Raw genomic sequence first — 21,860 nt, forward strand, 5'->3', positions numbered from 1 at the left:
CGCTGAAGGCCAAGTTGGCTCGAATGTCATTACCTTATCAACAGGATCCTTCTCCCTAGTTATATAAAGCCATTAATGAAACCAGGATGCAGCTGGACACACTTATGTACCACACTGTGTAAAAAGTAATTTATTGGACTAAAGCAACTTATTACAAGTCTTCTAATAAACCTGACCGTCTGTTGGCTTCTTTGCTTAAAGGGGTACTACGGTGAAAAACTTTTTTTTGTTTTAATTAACTGGTGCCGTAAAGTTAAACAGATTTGTAAATTACTTCTATTTAAAAATCTTATTCTTTTCTTTTTAAATTTCTTTTTTTTTTCTTCTCCACAGTGCTCTCTGCTGACACCTCTGTCCGTTTCAGGAACTATCCAGAGCAGCATAGGTTTGCTATGGGGATTTTCTCCTGCTCTGGATAGTTCCTGATATGGGCATCATGTGTCAGCAGAGAGCACTGTGGACAAAGACAGAAAAGAAAAGAATTTCCTCTGTAGCATACAGCTGCTAATAAATACTGGAAGGACAAATATTTTTTAATGGAAGCAAGTTACAAATCTTCTTCAACTTTATGGCACCAGTTGATTTAAAAAAAAAAAAAAAAAAAATGTTTTCCACCGTAGTACCCCTTTAAGAAAACGATCTCTTTAACCATGTCAAAAGCCTTCAGCTGTGTCCTGGTCTCTGTACTTCCCAACCTGACCACATTTGCTAAGCTTTCCACTCCTTCTATGCTCAACTATACTCTAAACCTGCTTGCCCTCCTGTCTTCCCCACATTGCTCTTCTCTTATCTCTCATCTATTTCTCTTCCCTCTCTTTCCTCCGCTGCTAGAGCACCTTTTATGTCCAATAAAGTAGCCACTGCCCTTGCTAGACTGAAGCTGAGTAAATCACTTTGGCCGGATGGCTTGATAACTGCTTACTATAAGAAATTTGCTGACACGTCGCATTCCCACCTTACATCTTTCTGTAGACCAACAAGGACCATCTTCACCCTGCCAACTACCACCCTATTTTTATTATTATTATTATTATTATTTTTATCTAGATGGTAAACTTCTCACCTCCATCTTAGTTTCTTATCTGGCCCTGGTCTTTTTCCTGGTTTTGGGGCCTGAAACGTGCCACTGTGGGTCAGCTTATCGCTGGCTGCAACGATGTCCCGCCTTGATAGGTGATAGGCTGAGTGGCAGTATCATGTAACAGGCCCAGCTTCTTCCTGGTGCCTGGGCCCGTTACATCACATTGCATATCCGAGGCGTGACATCGCTGCAGATGGCGATAAGCTAACCTGCAGTGTGACATGTAGGGCCCCAAACCCCAAACCACAGTTTGCCTCTTGAAAACGCCGTGGAGACGGCGAAACATGTAAGGCGGCAATCTAGTGTTTTTAGTTGGTGTTAGAGTAGGTGCACAGGGCTACTGCAGAACCCTTGACAGTGGAGCAATGATGCTCAGATCTCACAAGCACTAACCTACCTGACATCCCATTTTTAATATTTATCTCACTGGGTTTACATTAATTTTATTTTAATTGGATATATAATAAAAGTTATGTTTTAGTTGGTACTATTTAGAGGTGTTTTGCACCCCAGGCTACGGCCTTGGGGTTAGGTAATTAGTTGTGTTCCTTGGCCTCTATAGTCCCCTTTTGGTCTAATTGGGTTTTTGCCAAACCAGGAAGAAAACCAGGGCCAGTGGACGGGAGAACAATTCCAGCAGGACCAGGGGAGCCGCGGAAGGTAAGTTAAAGTTTATCATTTTAATAGTGGCAGCCCGGGAATAATGGATTAAAAAAAAGGCTGGAGTACCCCTTTAAATAACAGTTTTAAAGTACCATGAAATGAACATCTTTCCTTTTACAATGACATCTTCATAGACTTCATAGACATGGGAGACAAAGCAATAGCCAAAAAAAGAACAGCTCCTGTGGGAAAGCATGGGTGTGATATTTTTCTAATATACTTTATACTAATAAGACATAAGTGTGCAAAGAAGAAACAGTAGGAGGCTTTTAGTGTGTAGAACTAAGTTTTAGCTTCTTATGAATTAGCTGTAGTAGGAAAACCAGATGTTCACCATTCTGTTTTTGTATCCTAACTCTCAGGGCTGCTTAAACCTGAATTAATAAATCACTTGAAACCTCATTTTATATGGAGCAATAAATATAGTGTAACAAAATGAAATATTTACATCTTTCTACCTTTACTTCTAGTTATTAAATAGCTTCATACATGGAAATGCCACCACCTGAATCAATGTATTCTTAATCATAAGGGTTTAATTCCCATGAAGCAGACTTGTAGAAATTTCTGCAACTGCTACATTCATGCTTTTTTTCTAAAATTGTGTAGCTATGCCATCATTTAGTTAACTTTTTGCAGTGGTCATGAATTTATCATATCCGATTTGTTGCACAATTTGTCGTAAAGCACTCAATTTGTTGCAGAACTACACCAGACCACACCTGGCTTACAAAATTGGCTGTGGACAGCATTTGTAAAAAGTCACACATTTAGGCACAACAGGTTAAAAAGTCAATAAAAAAAACACAATATCTGCCTACTGACAAAGTTCATACAAGGGGCCAACCTACTTGGGACAATCTTCCTACAAGGGGTTCCTGCCTACCTGAACAAACTTTCTAAAAGGGGTCCGACTTACCTACTTGAGACAAACTTCCTGCAAGGGGGTCCTACCTGCCTACCTAGGACAAACTTCCCACAAGGGGGCTCTACCTACCCAGGACAAACCTTCTACAAGGGGATCCTACCTACAAGTAACAATCTACAAGGTTGACCTTTTTTGTTGACCCTCCCTTTTCCCCCATACTTAGTATTAAAAAAGCAGGGGGTGGGGGGGGGGGCTAGGAGGTGCATCAGCACTCAAAGTGTCTAGGACAGCATGAACTCCAGGAACCAGCCTTAAAAAAACAAAAAAAAAAAAAAAAACTCTATTTCAAATAATAATAACTTAATTGCTTTTCTGCAGCAAAATCCTCAACACTGTGGCATTACTGTAGAAGTCCAGAAGTCACATTGAGAGTTACAGATCAGTTTCAGGGTACCATTATTTTGGTCTAGGCTAGTATCATTATTTTGTTTTTCCAAATGATTCTGGTGAACCACAATTCAGAAGCAATATCTGATTTTAATTGTTTAGTTTTTAGTTTCTTTACACATTTGTTACTTTTGTCAGTTTTAAGTTATTGCAGTGAGTATTGTAGGTTTTTCTGTGTTTAACAGAAGGGTTCCATCAATTTTTTCCATGTCTATAAATTTTTAAGGGGAGACAGTAGGGGCATTTCTTTTTTCAATTAGGGGGTATAGTGTAATGTATAGTTTCAGGTATGGAGTTTAAAGTTTTAAACTCCATTAACTGGCCTACACAAATATTCACGCTGGTGCCAATAGTAATAGGATTTTTTCCCCCATACTTTTATAATGGAAAAAATTACAAAATTACAACATTCTAAATTCCAAGATTCCAATATTTATGTGGATGTAAAGAAATAATATTGCATTAAACTGCTACAAATTATCTAAACTAGGCTAGAATACAAACTGGTTCGCAACAGAATACATTCACACCGCCCCTTTCTTGTGTTTCTACATGTGCATTTTTAATACCATAGACATAGCAACATTTTTATGCCAAACACCACCTCCCACAAAACCCCCAAAAAACTTGGATGGATACAAGATCAGAATCAAGTTTAATGCACCAGAACTTTGTGCATAACAACCAGAGTCAACATATATATACAGCAGCAGAACCAAGCATATATAAATACATAAATACAGCACTGGATAGCACTGGAATGAAGCTCATAATATGAAGGCAGCACGAAAACCAAGTAGGTCATAGTTAAAGGGGTACGCCGGTGGAAAACTTTTTTTTTTTTTTTTAATCAACTGGTGCCAGAAAGTTAAATAGATTTGTAAATTACTTCTATTAAAAAAAAATCTTAATCCTTCCAGTACTTATTAGCTGCTGAATACTACAGAGGAAATTATTTTCTTTTTGGAACACAGTGCTCTCTGCTGACATCTCTGTCCATTTTAGGAACTGTCCAGAGCAGCATATGTTTTCTAAGAGGATTTTCTCCTACTCTGGACAGTTTTTAAAATGGACAGAGATGTCAGCAGAGAGCACTGTGCTTGTGATGTCAGCAAAGAGCTCTGTGTTCCAAAAAGAAAATAATTTTCCTCTGCAGTATTCAGCAGCTTCTAAGTACTGGAAGGATTAAGATTTTTTTAATCCAAGTAATTTACAAATCTGTTTAACTTTCTGGCACCAGTTGATTAAAAAAAAAAAAGTTTTCCACCGGTGTACCCCTTTAACCCCTGCCGAGTACGTTTTATACCGCATGAGAATAACTCCTTCCATTACGACATTTTTACAAGTTTTAGGACAGAACTTTACAAGTTTTTACTTCACCAACAGGAATTTCCACCTATCACTCTATACCAAGCCTTCTACACTCAGACTTTTGCTAGATTTCGGATCTGGAATATCTTGCACAAATGTTATGCTAGTTTAATTTCATGTGCACTCGGTGCCAGAAGATAATTTAACTGCAATTCCATAATTACTAACGGACTTTACTGAAACTTCATAAAGCCAAATACATTTTCAAACCTTTTTTTCCAACTGACTTTCACACTAGCAGTAAACACAGTTTTTATGGATAGAAGGGCAGTGTGAGGAATCGAGAGCTCTGTTTTTTCCCTACAATTTTAAACATCTGATTTTGGGAATGAAGCATTTTTAGCATCTCTGTTACGTCATCCTAAACTTTAGTTGATGTTAAAATGACTGTTGCGCTGTTTTAATTGCTCTCCAGACTCCTTTCTCAACACGTGGATTTAAATTCACTCCAGGAACTTGTCAACACCAACATCTCTTCAATGTTTGGAGATGAGTATCCATCTATAACGGACTATAAATTTCGGCACGGTTGGGATTACAATTTGAAGACTATGAACTAATAAGGGAGTCTCTACAGTCAATTCGTAGAGAAATGTTTTAGGATTTTTGAATCCTTTTAGATCAGTATCAATTATAAAAATAGTACATCTGGGAAGCTCAAAGGACATTAAAACATAGCCAAGATAAATTCCTTAGTAACATTTTGGAAAACTTTCATGCATGTTGCAAAACACAAGATGTTGTGTCAGTGTTCTTCCATGTATTTTAAGAGAATTAGTCAGGTTGTTTTTCTGTGTCCAGTTTTAAAATAAGACACATATGTGATGGGCATTTCTCAAAGTAATATTACAGAGTTACTTTCTATCTTAATTAAAATTCAATTCATGAATATTTATATAGGTTCATTCCCATTTATGCACAAACTAGCAAGAGCAGCACAACCAGTAAAGGGGTACTCCGCTTCTCAGCGTTTGGAACAAACTGTTCCGAACGCTGGAGCTGGCGCCGGGAGCCCGTGCCGTCATAGCATCGCCCCTCATGATGTCAAGCGCCACCCCCTCAATGCAAGTCTATGGGAGGGGGCGTGACGGATGTCACGCCCCCTCCCATAGACTTGCATTGAGGGGGCGGGCGTGACATCATGAGGGGGCGAAGCTATGGCGTCACAAGCTCCCGGTGCTGATGTGAAGTGGTTTTTTGCGCCCCCGTAGATCCATGCGTCCGCTCCTCCCCCAGCTCTCCGAACATTTCCGAAGCTAGAACTGGGGGAGGGCAGAGCAAGGGGAGAGAGAAGTTCACGGCCCCTCCCTCATCTCCCCTCCCTGAGCTCGGCTGGACGCAGATCTCTATGGCACGCCCCCTCCCTGAGGACATAGATCTTCACAGCAGGTCCCCTCCCTCATCTCCCCTCCCTGAGGACATAGAGCAGTGCTCCCAATGAGCTCTATGTGTAAAGGGGAACATACTGCACGGGCTAAAGGGGACATACTGTACAGGCTAAAGGAGGACTTACTGCATGGGCTAAAGAGCAGTATGTCCCCCTTTACACATAGAGCTCATTGGGAGCACTGCTCTACGTCCTCAGGGAGGGGAGATGTGGAAGGGGACCTGCCGTGGAGATTTACGTCCTATGCTCGGGGACATGAGGGAGGGGGCGTGCCGTGGAGATCTGCGTCCAGCCGAGCTCAGGGAGGGGGCGTGTACCTCCTTCCTCCCCTTGCCCCAGCTCTAGCTTCGGAAATGTTCGGAGAGCTGGAGGAAGAGCGGACGCATGGATCTACGGGGGCGCAAAAAACCACCTCAGACCGGCTCCAGTGTTCGGAATAGTTTTTTCCAAATTCTAAGCAGCGGAGTACCCCTTTTAAATATCCAAGGTGATGCGGGTGCAAGCGGGCCCAGTCACAGCCCTGGTCACTGGCAGCAGTAGTAGATAGGACAATAGGTATATCCCACAGCACTCCAATTCAAGTGAAGCAACGTGAAGTTTATTTCCTCATAGAAAGTGATGCAACGTTTCGGCTGTCTTCCCTGTCTGTATCAAGTATACATAGTGACAAAATGGACCCATATTTATGTGAGGCACATGCAAAATTCAATTAGCAAGCAATTAATACAAAAAGCAAGGTACAATTATATAATCCAAATAAAAAAAAGTGCATGCCAAACGCTATATACATATATACAATGAAGTGTACGTATACATACTTGTATCTCAAAATTGTGATAAACATAAATATTATTATACAGTAAAAAGTGACAGTATAAATGCAAGTATACTTGGTGGATGGGGGGGATACGTTTTGATCAATAAGTGCGCTAAGAGCCTCCATTTTTTGACCAAGAGTGCTGCTGCAACCTTCTTTTTTGTATACTCTGTATTTGCTACAGCAGCGTGCACCCGTGTATTAGGTAGTTGTGTTGGCTATTTTTATTTATTTATTTATTTTTTACTGTGCAAGTTAGGGGGAGTGGTACCCTTTTTATTTGTGCACCTTTCCGTGTTCACAGGAGTTTTTGCTTTAATTGATAGTGGATCCTGCATGTCACCCAGTCAGGGGCTATATGTCCAGCAGAGGTGAAAAGTGAGGCCATTTCGGCGTGGTGGTTGGGGGACACATTTTCATCAAAAAGTAAAAGCCTCCATTTTTTGACCAAGAGTGCTGCTGCAACCTTCTTTTTTGTACACTTTCCTCCCTTCCACACATCAGCCACCCCACCCATTGAAACACAAATGAGCTGCATTCCGTTTAAAAGACCAGTGCTTTCTGACCAGGGTGCCTACAGCTGTTGCAAAAATACAATTAGTTGCAGAATGATATCTCTCCCACTCAGCGGTCGCTCCACCCATTGAAGCAGGACAGGCTCCCTTTGCACACCTGACTAGTGATGTCATGTCTCAGCCACATTGCAACCTGGGAAATCCTGAGACTTGAGTCCTTTTGTATGTTGTTAAAAATAAATATTGGGGCAAAAATCACAGAAGAATTGCGAGACCACCGTCAAACACAGGTACAGACACTATTATCAACTACCCTAACTTTACAGCCCCTGTAGCATAGTCAAATTAAAATAAACACTGCAGGTGTTCCACAGCCGATTTTTTACAGTGAAAACTATGCAGCAGACCCCATTGAGGTCAATGTTATCTGCTGCAGACTTTCCTCTGAGGCTATTCCAATGTGGAAATAAGATTACAGAACACCTGTGGCAATTCAAACCCGCAGCAGGAAACACAATTGTAACCCGCCCGTGTGAACATAACCTTAGGCAGAGATGCTGTTCACTTTCTACCATCTGACAGCACGAGTCATATATGAGGGAGAGCTGTGCCTGAAGCTTTTACCCCGACCCTCAGAGATGGTACTTGTGAGAAATATTGTGAGAAAGGTGTAAGAAATATTCTTACAGCATTCAGTCTGTACTAAAAATGACATGTTAGCTTTATTCTCCAGGTCAGTACAGAAACACTAATACCAAAATATCTCCATCCTGGACACTGGCTGTAGGTATCAGCTTTCAACATCAACTTTTTTGCATTCTTTAATTCAAATACTCAGATACACTGCAAATGTTGAGTTTAAAGCACTCAGTCTCTCTTTAAAATCCCAGTACAGTGGATTTCCCAGGATTCACGTGTCTGTATTAGGTTATGTTCACATTGGGTGGATATGTTGCAAATTTTCTTTCTGGATTTTGCAGCATATTACAGTACCTGATAAGTGGATGTGATCTTAACATATCTCATCCACACACAGGAAAAATCTGCAGCATGTGAACTTATACTGCAGAAATATTGAGGACTTTCTTCATTGACTTCTATGGGTCAAAATTAGAGATGAGCGAACTTACAGTAAATTCGATTCGTCACGAACTTCTCGGCTCGGCGGTTTCTGACTTTTCCTGCGTAAATTAGTTCAGCTTTCCGGTGCTCCGGTGGGCTGGTAAAGGTGGATACAGTCCTAGGAAAGAGTCTCCTAGGACTGTATCCACCTTTTCCAGCCCACGGGAGCACCTGAAAGCTGAACTAATTTATGCAGGAAAAGTCATCAACTGCCGAGCCGAGAAGTTCGTGACGAATCAAATTTACTGTAAGTTCGCTAATCTCTAGTAAAATGTATAATTACAGATTTTGCTACACATTATACAAAATATAAGATGTATTGAAGATTATTTTTGCTGAACAACTTGATAGATCCAGAGTTTATCTGTCTCATTAATGTAAATTTACACGAGTGAGAAGTGCTAAGGATTGTTCCCGCTGCTTTGCGTCCGAAAAATCCACTGCATAATTAAGAACAAGGCAGATCGATGAGATGTTAACAAATCTTATTTACACTCAGGAATTGACCTGCTACGTGGATTTTGATATGTCATGTTTCTGTTGTGGAAAGTGCAGGGATTAGTTTCAGATTTTTCACTTTTAATTCAATCAGAAACAATAAACTCTGCAATGAAACCCACAAATAATGCAATTTTGCGTTATACAGTATTTTTTTTTGTAACAGGTTCTTGCATTTCACTGTGCATGGAAGTGAACATACAGAGTAAACTGACCTATATTGGTTAATTTCTACTGCAAAATGAGTAAGTGTATATTCTTTATATTATCTAAGAATGCACCCCAAAGGCAAGTTTCGGTTTCCTGATGCCCCACCTCCCTTTCCCCCCAATGAAGGGATTTGAAACATGCATTGGTGTTTTTTTTTATGCACTTGCACTTTATATTTTCCGCCTCATACTGCCTTGTTTTACCAATGGGTTACCTATTATATTGCTTACTATATAGTGTTTGTACTATGTACTGATAGGGCAGTGTTTTCCAACCAGCATGCCTCCAACTGTGGGTAAACTACAACTCCCAGCATGCAGGGACAGCCAAAGGCATGCTGGGAGTTGTAGCTTTGCAACAGCTAGAGGCATGCTGGTTGAGAGACACTGCCGTACAGTTTATGTATTGGTGCACTTATTAGGTTATACAATAGGAGTGTGCTTTTGTAGCATGAAGGGTTAAAGTTAGACATTATCACTGTGCAATGCAGCAGGATTCAACTTCTAGTGTTATATACACTCTTGAATACACTTTTGCTTTATTATGGCATGTAGCACTTTTTTAATTCATTTTGGAGTAGAATTTAAAGGGGTACTCCACTGGAAAAAAATTTTTTTTAACTCAACTGGTGCCAGAAAGTTAAAGAGATTTGTAAATTACTTCTATTTAAAAATCTTAATCCCTCCAGTACTAATCCGCTGCTGTATACTACAGAGGAAATTATTCTCTTTTAAAATTTCCTTTCTGTCTGACCACAGGGCTCTCTGCTGACACCTCTGTCCATTTTAGGAACTGTCCAGAGTACAAGCAAATTCCCATAGCAAACCAATCCTGCTCTAGACAGTTCCTAAAATGGACAGAGGTCACACAGAAAGGAAATTCAAAAGTAAAATAACTTCCTGTGGAGCAAACAGCAGCTGATACGTACTGGAAGGATTAAGATTTTTATATAGAAGTAATTTACAAATCTGTTTATATTTCTGGCACCACTTGATTAAAACATTTTTTCCAGTGGAGTACCCCTTTAAAGGGATATTCCAGATGTTTTGTACTTTTAGATTATGTCCTTCTGATACACAGTTGCATACATTGTAAATGTACATATATCAATTGCTTCTTTTATTTTTAAAAACGCCCCTGAAAGAAGCAATCTGATTGGTTGCTATGGGCAACTGCACCACTTTTCCTTTACACAGAATTTTCTAAATCTCCCCCACTGTTTACACTACTAATAGAGAGATGGATGAGCAATGAGAAGTCACTAAGTATATCTGTATGAAGAGTTAAGCAATCTAAAGTAAAGTTAACTAAACTACCCTTATTAAACAGGAAGATCGATTCTTGATGGTACAAGATTACAATTTGAGAAGATCAGACCCTGTTATGAAGAAAAAGTCATGTTGCATCCTAGTCTTAGCAGATGTAGTTGGGTTTGAATAGGTTAATTTAATTTGCAGATCCTGTTTCCTGGAAATTGACCAAATACATTCTGATGGCGCCAGCTCTCCTTTCTAGCAGCTGTACACGATGTGCCTGCTTAAGGTCATTCTGATTTTACAGTAAAGAGATAGTGGAATTAACACAGAAGAGTTGCGATCCATTGGACTGGAAGCTAGACGTATATAACATTTCAGAAGAAATACCTCATATATACGGTACATTATAGATATAGGGGGAGATTTATCAAAACGTGTCCAGAGGAAAAGTTACTGAGTTGCCCATAGCAACCAAACAGATCGCTTCTTTCATTTTTGAAAAGGCCTGTGAAAAATGAAAGACGCAATCTGATTGGTTACTATTGGCATCTCAGCAACTTTTCCTCTGGACACGTTTTGATAAATCTCCCCCATAGATCTTGGAAATATACAGGGCGATTCCAAAAGGATGGTGTAAAATAATATCCCCGGAATTCATAACAGAGAGAACATAACACATTAAAGGGAACCAATCATGTGATTTTACTATACATAACATGTGGCAACAAATTATATATAGTAAAATCTTCATCCTTACCATCCCCCGAGGACTTTCCTGCACGCATAGATGGTGAAGATATAAGGTTAAAAAGTCTCCCTGCCATCACCCTAAGTAGTCCCCTGGGCGGGGAGCTATACTTACCTAGTCCTGGTCTTCTTGGCTGTAATCACTCCCCTTGGCATTATTGACAGCATCACTGATTTGCTCCCTAACCAGAGCCGAGGGGGCGTGATTACAGCCGAGAAGACCGGGACTAGGTAAGTAGAGCTCACTGCCCAGGGGACTGCTAAGGGGGACAGTGGGGAGACTTTTTAACCTTAGATTTTCACCATCCCTGCGGGCAGGAACGTCTACCGGGGATGGTGAGGATGAAGATTTTACTATATATAACACATTGCCACACGTAATATATAGTATAAACACATGACTGGTTCCCTTTAACATGACACACCAGCTATCCAAGCTTTATTTTTTACACTACAAATGTTGGGTGACTTCCATTGGTGACTTTGCAGATGTCTAGGCGGTGAGTCCAGTACTGTCCAGATGTGTACTAGCATATCTTCGAATATGGACTCCACTGTTTCAGTGATACATTGGGGGAGAATTATGCTGCGGTTGTTTTGTAAGTCCAATTTCAAGTTACTTTTGTTGCAGGTTTTTTTCAGTTTATTATTTAGTTATTTTATAGTCTTACGATCTCTGAATAAATAACGTGCATGTCTACCAAAAAAGAACAAAATGACAGGAAAATACCATTACTGTGTAAAGCAGATTTCTAGTGCAGCACTGAGGATGGTCTATGTTTGCAGGTTTTTTCAACCATTGCATTGTAATTTTACATATTATTATTTTTTTTAAATTGCAAATGATTAATTAATGACCATGTAAAGTGGCCTACAAAGACAAGTCTTCAGAAATCATGCCACTTTCAAGGAATATATGTTTTTCCACAACATCAGACAGATCATCAGAAAGACAACGAAAAAGAGGCGACACTCACCATGCAGGAAACTTCTTTATTCACTCGGCGGTGACATCAAGCGGGTAACAGGCGGGGGAATGGGGTGGAGGAGGGGTGACCGGGACAAGTTGTTTCGTGCGCGCTGCACACTTCCTCTAGCCGGATGTGACAAGTTGTTTCGTGCGCGCTGCGCACTTCCTCTAGCCGGATGTGACAAGTTGTTTCGTGCGCGCTGTGCACTTCCTCTAGCCGGATGTGACCTCCGGTCACATCCTTCTAGAGGAAGTGCGCAGTGCGCACAAAACAACTTGTCCCGGTCACCCCTCCTCCACCCCACTCCCCTGCCTGTTAATCGCTTGATGTCACCGCCGATTGAATAAAGAAGTTCGCTGCATGGTGAGTGATGCCTCTTTTTCATTGTCTTTCTGCTGAAGCTTTGTCATCTGTTGGGCTGAGCACCACCGCTGTAGGTCTTATTGGTCTGGACCCTGTTTTGCTGCAATCTCCGTTTTTCCTCTAGGCTTAGTTCTGTTAGTGCCGGCTGCTTTGTCTCTCACATTAGTCATCAGACAGATCATGTTGCTCCAACTATTTGTGAACATTTTTGCATATAGTCAAGAACATTCATATGGAAGCCAGGACCCAAGGTTACCAGGCAGCTCATTTCCCAAGGCATCACAATGCCTCCACCAGTTTGTCTTCTTCCCATAGAACATCTAGTACCATTTATTTCCAAGGTATGTGACACCCCTCCCTAGCCATCCACATGTATGGAAAACAAGACATGATTCATCAGACCATCTATCGTAAATAGAATATTTTCTTTTTTAGAAATTTGTGGTACATCAGCTCTTGGTCCAACCCTTGTTCCCGACACATATCAATAAGCCTTAGGCACACATGACCCTGTCACCAGTTCATTTCTTGCCCAACTTTGAAATACTTTTGCCACTTTTGCTATGCACACATTAGATGCTCTGAATCGGTTATCTAGACCTCATAATGTGACCCTTGTTAAAGTAATTTATCCATTTTTCCTGCATCCAGCATATCATGAAATGACTTTTCATGTGTTTCCTAATATATGACACTCCTTGACAGGTGGCAAATGTGAAAAGATAGAAAAATTTTATTCACGTCCCTGTCCTAGGTTTTAATGTTATAACTGATCGTTGTATACACATACACATTACAACACAAATACATATGTAAACATTCCTGAAGGTAGGTAATATCTGAACCTCTAACATGTAGGCAGTCTGGTTAAGAAGAAGGGGCCATTACCCTACACGTAACCCTTACATTGAAGCCATATTCATTATGACCAATAAAGGCGTTGTCCACCATTTTGATTACAATCACACTGCAAGAGTCACTAACATTTCACTATGAGCCATACAAATAACATAGCCAGTATTTACTGAAAATGTATTTAAATTTGCAAGTACACCAGATTTCTGTCGCAATTTGTACCAATTTGTATCTTACATGTATTGCACAACATTTCTTTGCCACAGTCGGTGGGAGCACAGAAATTGGTGGACAACAGCGATTTACATAGTATGGGAACCCTAGTGGAAAGAACCTTATGGATGATTTAACCCATAAAAAAGGTAAAATATTTAATACAAACAAAATGTAAAGTAGCTGGTCATTTTTTTTTATGTGAAGAAGCCAAACTTTATATCATTTATTTAAAAAAATTTATTTTATGGTAGCAGTGCCCATTTAACTACTCACAGCCCAAGAATTAAAAATAATTCATACACTGATGTCACAGTATAGGCATTATGTTCACAAAAGCATTATGGACAAAAAACACACACCTTGATGTCACTACATACAGGGCCGCCATCAGGGGGGCACAACCCACACTCCTGTAAGGGGCCCGGAGCTTCAGAGGGCCCAGCCAGCCCTGTCTTTTATATATTTTTTTTTTAAGCTGGTCAGTGAGTGACTGTCTGTCACTGTGTGACCGCTGGGGGCTCCCCACTGTACATTGCTCGCTGACTGATTGACTGACTACATACTGTCAGTCAATCAGTCAGAAAAGGCAGCGGGCCCACTCACTGTCACACACTGGGCTGGCCCCACCGGGGAACCCGGTGCACATTTGACGGGGCAACCAGTCTTGCCCCGTCACTGAACTGCTACTTACATCTGCCTGTGGGGACTTTCTGGCGGAGGTGCGTACGGTGAGTAACGTCATCGCACCCGCCGACGTCCTGCATGGTGGGTGCCATGACATCACTTATAGCGCGCACCTCTGCCAGGAAGTCCTTGCTGGCAGATGTAAGTAGTGCAGGCCATGTGAGAGTGTGAGTGAGTGTATGTGTGTGTGTTGGGGGGTGCTACCTAATTTGGGGAAACTATGCCACGCTACCTATTATGGGGAATCTATGCTCTGCTATGCTATCTAATGTGGGGAATCTATGCTATGCTACCTAATGTGGGGAATCTATGCTACCTAATGTGAGGAAACTATGCTATGCTACCTAATGTGGGGAATATATGCTATGCTACCTAATGTGGGGAAACTATGCTATGCTAACTTATGTGTGGAAACTATGCTATGCTACCTAATGTGGGGAAACTATGCTATGCTACCTAATGTGGGGAAACTATGCTACCTAATGTGGGGAATCTATGCTACCTAATGTGGGGGGAACTGCTGCCTACCTAATGCAGATGAATGTAAGTTCCAGTGCAATTTTATGGCATAGTACTTTTATTTAGGGGGGGGGGCAGGGGGAGTGGGAGCCCATGCACATTCTTTGCACAGGGGCCCTCTGCTGTCTGTGTTTGCCCCTGACTACATAAGTATAATGTACAAAGTGTGACAGCACAAGAAAAATACAAAAGGTGATGTCACAGACCCAGAGATAGAACAATACACATAGGAGAGATCCAACAAGTAACCAAAGAACTTGGAATAAGGCCAAATTTAGTTTAACCTTCAACTGTCATCACAAACTATACCTCACCTACATAGTTACATAGTTAGTACGGTTATCCCATCAAGTTTAACCAAGGGGGTGAAGGGAGGCGGAACCAATCTCCGTCAGGCATCAGCCGCAACTCCCTCCTCCCTCCTTTGTCATCCTAAAGTCTCTCATCCAAAACCCTGTCATCCTAAAGTCTCTCATCCAAAACTCTGTCATCCCTCAGACGAAAAACCTTAATGCCGTGTAGCAGAGCCAAGTCAGTGTCGGCTCTCGGCTATACGGGATCGGCTGTACATGCTATTCAATGTCGGCTCTGCTATACAGTGCTGTGCAGCATCGGCTCTGCTATGTGGCAGGAAGTTGCGTCTGAGGGAGAATCGTCTGAGGCATGACGGCTTTTTGGATGAGGGACTTTCGAATGAGGGAGTTGTGGCTGAAGGATGACAGCAATTGGTGTGAGGGAGGAGGCGGGATGTTATTTTGCCTGACAGAGGACGTAGCTGAGGCTGACTGCGATTTGTCCGAGGGAGGAGGCGGGACGCTGTTTTGCCTGATGGAGGACGGAGGTATGACTGACGATGTCCTAAATGGACACCGTATAGCATAAAACCACAGAAACACAGTGCAAACCTATATTTGCAAATCTACACCACCCCAAGCAGAGCGTTAGAAAAAAAAAAGGCTTACACCTTTTTAATCTCACAGCCTTCTTAAGTGTACTTGTGCAAAATGTATGACATGTTGGGAAAACTTTTAATAAATGTCCCCGTCCCCCCCCCCCCCCCCAGAAAAAAAAAAAAAAAACTCTAGCGTTGAGCCAGCATAACTTTCTTTATTGGCTTCTTACTACAAATCTAAAATGGCCACATGGACATACAGAGAATAAAGTGGCACAGGAAATGACTTCCATGGCAAAAAAATGAAACCCAGAGCAAAACAACTACACCCAAGGACCAATAATAAATCCCCCCATGATATAGAATGACAAGTTGTTGATGTATGTCATCAAATGGAGGAGGAAAAAAAATTCCCACAGGTTCTCGGCGCAAACCGTCTCATGAATTCACAGTTGTTAACGTGTAGAATAGAAGTGCAATTAATAATACAATACAAACAAACGCGTTTCGAGGCCTTTGCTAGCCTCTTTCTCAATGTTAAAAATGGCATATACAAGCAGACAAGTATACAAGTGCAGACAGTGTGGTTTATAAAGCTAAAAGGGGCGCTAAAAGATATTTGATTGACACAGGTCTGATGTCAGTGCTTCTGCCAGAGATGCAGAGCAGTGACGTCCAATGTAAACAGTATTCATAGTATTCCACTCATTGGTGGGAAATTGTACCTGTAAATAAATATGCATAAATATATATAGCCTAGTATTCCTATCCCCTGCCTTAGCGGCCTTTAGTGCTGTGCGGCTGAAAGTAGATTTGTATTACGATCAGTTCCATGCCCAGTATGAACTGAGCAGTCTCCAGGCGCTGTCTGCCGAGGTTATGGCAGGCTGTGCGCGTATGTGAGTGATAATTCGCTTGGGGGATATGTTGCTAGGGACGCTGTGGGTCGCACATGGGCGCAGTGAGAATAAATGATTTTCCGCGGACATGTGAGTGTTATCTTGCAAAAGGCGCAGAACTTCACCTGCAGGAGGATGTTGGTAGGGTTGCTGTAACTGGCGCATCAGCGCGGTGTAGGTAAATCACTGATCTTGGACATGTAATGATGCTGGGAGTAAACTATATATGTGTATAATTAAATAGAATAGAATGGATATATGACCATATTGGTTGGATTAATGCCCGATGGGGATAAGGGTAATATTAAAAAATAATACTAAATGCATATATGCCCATAATGATTAGATTCAAGAAGGTGGATATACAATGCAAGATCAATGCACATATAAGCATGATAAAAAGGCAGTGAAAAACTCAAGGTAGATATAAAATGGCAAGTGGATACAAGAATACAAAATATGTACACATACTACTAAGTAATAAAGGACATAATGGATAAAAAGAAAACAGATATAAAATACAAGATCTATTAAATTAAGACAATGAACACAGTAGATAGATGTAGCGTAAATGAATTAAGGTAGGATGGTAAAGGATGCAAAATATTTATGAAAGGAAAAGAGATTTTCGGAATATAGTATAGGCAGAACAGGAATGGTTATATAAATATATATATGTTTTTAACAGTCATGTCGTGCTAGTGCGGACAATACGCATCGACAGTATTTGGAACCGCAGATGGTATGAATTTGATAGTGGTATTTGAAGTATGTATTAGATATTTGCCAGGTGTATAGTGGATGCACATACAGTAGATTTAAGTGATGTACTAAATATTTTCCAGTTCTTCATTTAAACCGAATGGATGTAGCGTGTTCATTTTGAAAATCCAAAAGGATTCCCGTCTCTTCAAGCTTTCAAATCGGTACCGTGCATTTACAAGTATCTGCTCAATCACTGTCACTTTGAACGCTGTAACGTCTTTGTTGTGGCATTCAGTGGCATGGCGCGATACACTGTGTTTAATAAATCCCTGGTGTACGTTGTGGCGGTGGTTATTCATTCTAGTTTTTAACTGTTGCATCGTTCTACCGATATACTGCAACTTGCAATCACATTCAATCAAATAAATGATGTAGGTGGATGAACAGCACAATCTGGTCTTGATGCTGTAACTCTCTCCTGTACTGTTGCTTATATATGTGGTTGCTCCATGGTTTATGTTTATACATAACTTACATGTTTTCAATTGACATTTGTAGCAACCAGATTTCTCTTTTCTGAGGTGTCCAAAAAGGAAAGGAATGGGACACTTTAGACGTAACAGCCCTCTATTCGAACATTCCACACCATAAAGGAATTAACATAATTTATAAGATTTTGGACCAAGATAAGTCAATGCCAGTTGAACAAAGAAAGTTTGTGACGGACAGTATCACATTTGTCCTCAGCCACAACTATTTTTGCTTTCAAGACAGGATGTTTCTGCAAGTAACAGGCACAGCGATGGGGACGAAATTTGCCCCATCATTCGCCAACCTATATATGGGCGGCTATGAGGAGGAATTCATTTATACAGAGCACCCTTGGAAGGATTACATTAAATTCTATAAAAGGTACATTGATAACCTTATATTCATCTGGAGCAGCACAGAGGAAGAATTTGGAAATTTCACAGAGTACCTGAATAACAATAATTGTAATAATTTTCTGGGAAATGCACCGAAAAAAGTATCTTATATCATGACTTGGAATTGACCGCTGAGGACACTACGATCATTACAAAAACTTTTTAAAAAAATCTAGACTGCAACAGCCTTCTTGATTTTAACAGTTTCCAATTCAAAAAATGGAAACACAATATACCTTATGGGCAATTCCATCGGATTAGACGGAATTGCACCAAGACAACAGACTATATCTCACAAAGTGGTACTATCAAAAAAAGATTGGCTGGGAAAGGCTATCCAAGGAACATAATCGAAGCAGCCTACAAAAGGGCGCTGAGGAATTCACCCGGAATCAGGAAGAAAGACGGATAAAAAAGACAACCAGGAACAACAGGAGAACAAAGAATACAGATACAAATTTATTACCAACTATTCAGCCGGACATCTGAAAATCAGAAAAACAATAGAAAAACATTGGGACATCCTATGCCTGGATCCCATTTTAAACAAGCTATTACCAGAGAAACCAAAGTTTACGTATAGACGCGTCAGGACAGTGAAGAGTATCGTCGCACCAAGTCGATTGAAAGAAAAGACTAAAACAATAGAAAGCATTCCTTCCATTTTTGGACACCGAGGAAAAGAGAAATCAGGTTGCTACAAATATCAATTGAAAACATATAAGTTATGTATAAAGATAAACCATGGAGCAACCACATATATAAGCAACAGTACAGGAGAGAGTTTCAGCATCAAGACCAGATTGTGCTGTTCACCCACCTACATCATTTATTTGATTGAATGTGATTACAGTATATCGGTAGAGCGATGCAACAGTTAAAAACTAGAATGAACAAACACCGCCACAACGTACACCATGGATTTATTAAACACAGTGTATCGCGCCACGCCACTGAATGCCACAACAAAGACTTCACAGCGTTCAAAGTGACAGCGATTGAACAGATACCTATAAATGCACGGGACCTATTTGAAAGCTTGAAGAGACGGGAGTCCTTTTGGATTTTCAAAATGAACATGCTACATCCATCTGCAGTTCGAAGTACTGTCGATACGTATTGTCCGCATTAGCATGGCATGACCGATAAAAACATATATACATTTATAAAACCATTCCTGTTCTGTCTATACTATATTCCTAAAATCTCCTTTCCTTTCATAAATATTTTGCATCCTTCACCATCCTACCTTAATTCATTTAAGCTACATCTGTCTACTGTGTTCATTGAATTAATTTAATGTGCATATATCTTGTATTTTATATCTATTTTCTTTTTATCCATTATGTCCTTTATTACTTAGTAGTATGTGTACATATTTTGTATTCTTGTATCCACTTGCCATTTTATATCTACCTTGAGTTTTTCACTGCCTTTTTATCATGCTTATATGTGCATTGATCTTGCATTGTATATCCACCTTCTGGGATCTAATCATTATGGGCATATATGCATTTAGTATTATTTTTTAATATTACCCTTATCCCCATCGGGCATTAATCTAACCAATATGGTCATATATCCATTCTATTCTATTTAATTATACACATATATACAGTTAACTCCCAGCATCATTACATATCCAAGATCAGTGATTTACCTACACCGCGCTGATGCGCCAGTTACAGCAACCGTACCAACATCCTCCTGCAGGTGAAGTTCTGCGCCTTTTGCAAGATAACACTCGCATGTCCATGGAAAATCATTTATTCTCACCGCACACATGTGCGACCCACAGCATCCCTAGCAACATATCCCCCGAGCGAATGCTCACTCACATACGCGCACAGCCTGCCATAACCTCGGCAGACAGCGCCTGGAGACTGCTCAGTTCATACTGGGCACGGAACTGATCGTAACATGAATCTACTTTCACCCGCACAGCGCTAAAGGCCGCTGAGGCAGGGGATGGAAATACTAGCCTACATATATTTATGCATATTTATTTACAGGTACAATTTCCCACCAATAAGCGTAATACTATGAATACTGTTTACATTGGACATCACTGCTCTGCATCTCTGGCAGAAGCACTGACATCAGACCTGTGCCAATCAATTATCTTTTAGCTCTGTCTGCACTGCTTGTATATGCCATTTTTAACATTGAGAAAGAGGCTAGCAAAGGCCTCAAAACGCGTTTGTATTGCTATCTAATAAATGGACTTCTATTCTACACGTTATACAACTGTGAATTCATGAGACGGTTTGCGCCAAGAACCTGTGGTTTTTTTCCTCCTCCATTTGATGTCTCTACATTCTGCTGAGGATCCCTGACTGCCGAAACCCAGGTTAACGCTGCTACTGGTTGTTGTGTCTGGCAGACAACCACGAAAGGTGAGCGAGATTTCCCCTATCCCTTATTTGTATGGATGGCCATAATCCCACTATCTAGACTTCTATCCCATGAGAAGCTCTGCTTTGTTTTTTCAGACACATTCACTCATTGATGTATGTCATGGGATAGCCTTTTAACTAGGCACTGTCAGATCCTAAAAACTTTTTATATGTTGTTACTGATGAAAATTAGAGACCTTTTGTATTATGGTTGTTTAAAAGTTTTTGAATATTTATTGAAGATAACAGACCCTGAAAATCCCACCACTAGGGGTCCCCATACCTGCTTGGACACTAACCAGTCCTGCAGCAGCATCAACTTGTCCATGAGTCATGGACAAGAGATGACTCATAGAGTAGCCTGCACAAGCAGACAGACGAATCACCTCCCACCACCACAAGGAGGGACACGCCCCCTTCCCTGAGAGGATTTCTAACACTGTGAGATAATGAAAATAGGTATTTTTATAATAAATATTGGTGATAGAGGCATAAAAATTAGATGTACATGGTCAGGATTACTGTACTGAGTAACATTATTATTATTATTATTATTATTTATTTTTTTTTTTTTGCAACATCTGGAGATCCACAGTTTAGAGACCACTGGTTTGAAATTTCTTAAAGAATAATTTAATTCTGGCTAAATATAACACTGTATTTATCTTATTCACTATGTTCATCTTAGAACATTTACTCACACGTGCACCTTAAAATCTGGGCTTAAATGTGAGTGTTCTCGACATGTACCACCAGGTCTCTGACTGCTCTCACAATTCATAAATTTTGTAGGATTTACTGGAAATAAAACCGTCATGTTAGATGCCGAGCGTACAGTGGATTATTATACCATGTCATTAATAGTAGGCCTCCTTTACTCCCGACACTAACCTCCATTCATCCGGCAGGTAATTAGACTATCGCTTCCTGATCTGCACAGCAAGGTATTTGCCTCTTTTTTTTTATTTGGCCTATATGTACTCACGCTGCATCCTGAGATGGAAAATGTGATGGAATTTCTGCAAGCTACAGACAGCAAAAGTATTGCAGGGATAAAGGGTATTTTGTGTGGTACAGTGCATGAAAAGCGCCATTATTCTGTCTCCTGGAACTAGTTTTCCACTACACTAAACTGACTGTTATGTGGAATATTCCATCGACTGCTGTCCCTGCAATTTCTTCTTAGACTCCTAGGACAAGATCTGCTGCAAAACAGTCATGTATTATACCACATCTGTTAAGTATTCTAACATAGTGTCATGAAGGTAAAATTTACATAGGTACTGAAGACGATAGCAATACTTGCAATATTTGTTTGTAAATAAGCATAATGTACTTCATTATACATAGAGGCAAAAAAAAAACATAGTGATCCTCCACTTATGACCTAATAGACAAAGTAAACCCATGAGTTTATGGTGGATATATACTGTGTATGTACTGTACGTGGCT

General features: G+C 40.4%; 1 protein-coding gene and 1 long non-coding RNA gene across 3 annotated transcripts in view; one reads left to right on the forward strand and one right to left on the reverse strand.

Annotated features, from left to right (window-relative positions):
• Positions 1-21,860, reverse strand: part of TSPAN2 (tetraspanin 2) — a 230,301-nt gene that overhangs the window by 93,914 nt on the left and 114,527 nt on the right. The window lies entirely within an intron of this gene.
• On the forward strand, positions 1,681-21,444 carry LOC130356560 (uncharacterized). Its single transcript, XR_008888920.1, has 4 exons — positions 1,681-1,741; positions 8,936-9,014; positions 13,438-13,533; positions 21,317-21,444. It is a non-coding gene; the product is annotated as an uncharacterized LOC130356560 (long non-coding RNA).

This window comes from Hyla sarda, chromosome 2 (assembly GCF_029499605.1).
Source record: "Hyla sarda isolate aHylSar1 chromosome 2, aHylSar1.hap1, whole genome shotgun sequence".
Classification (NCBI taxonomy): Eukaryota; Metazoa; Chordata; class Amphibia; order Anura; family Hylidae; genus Hyla; species Hyla sarda.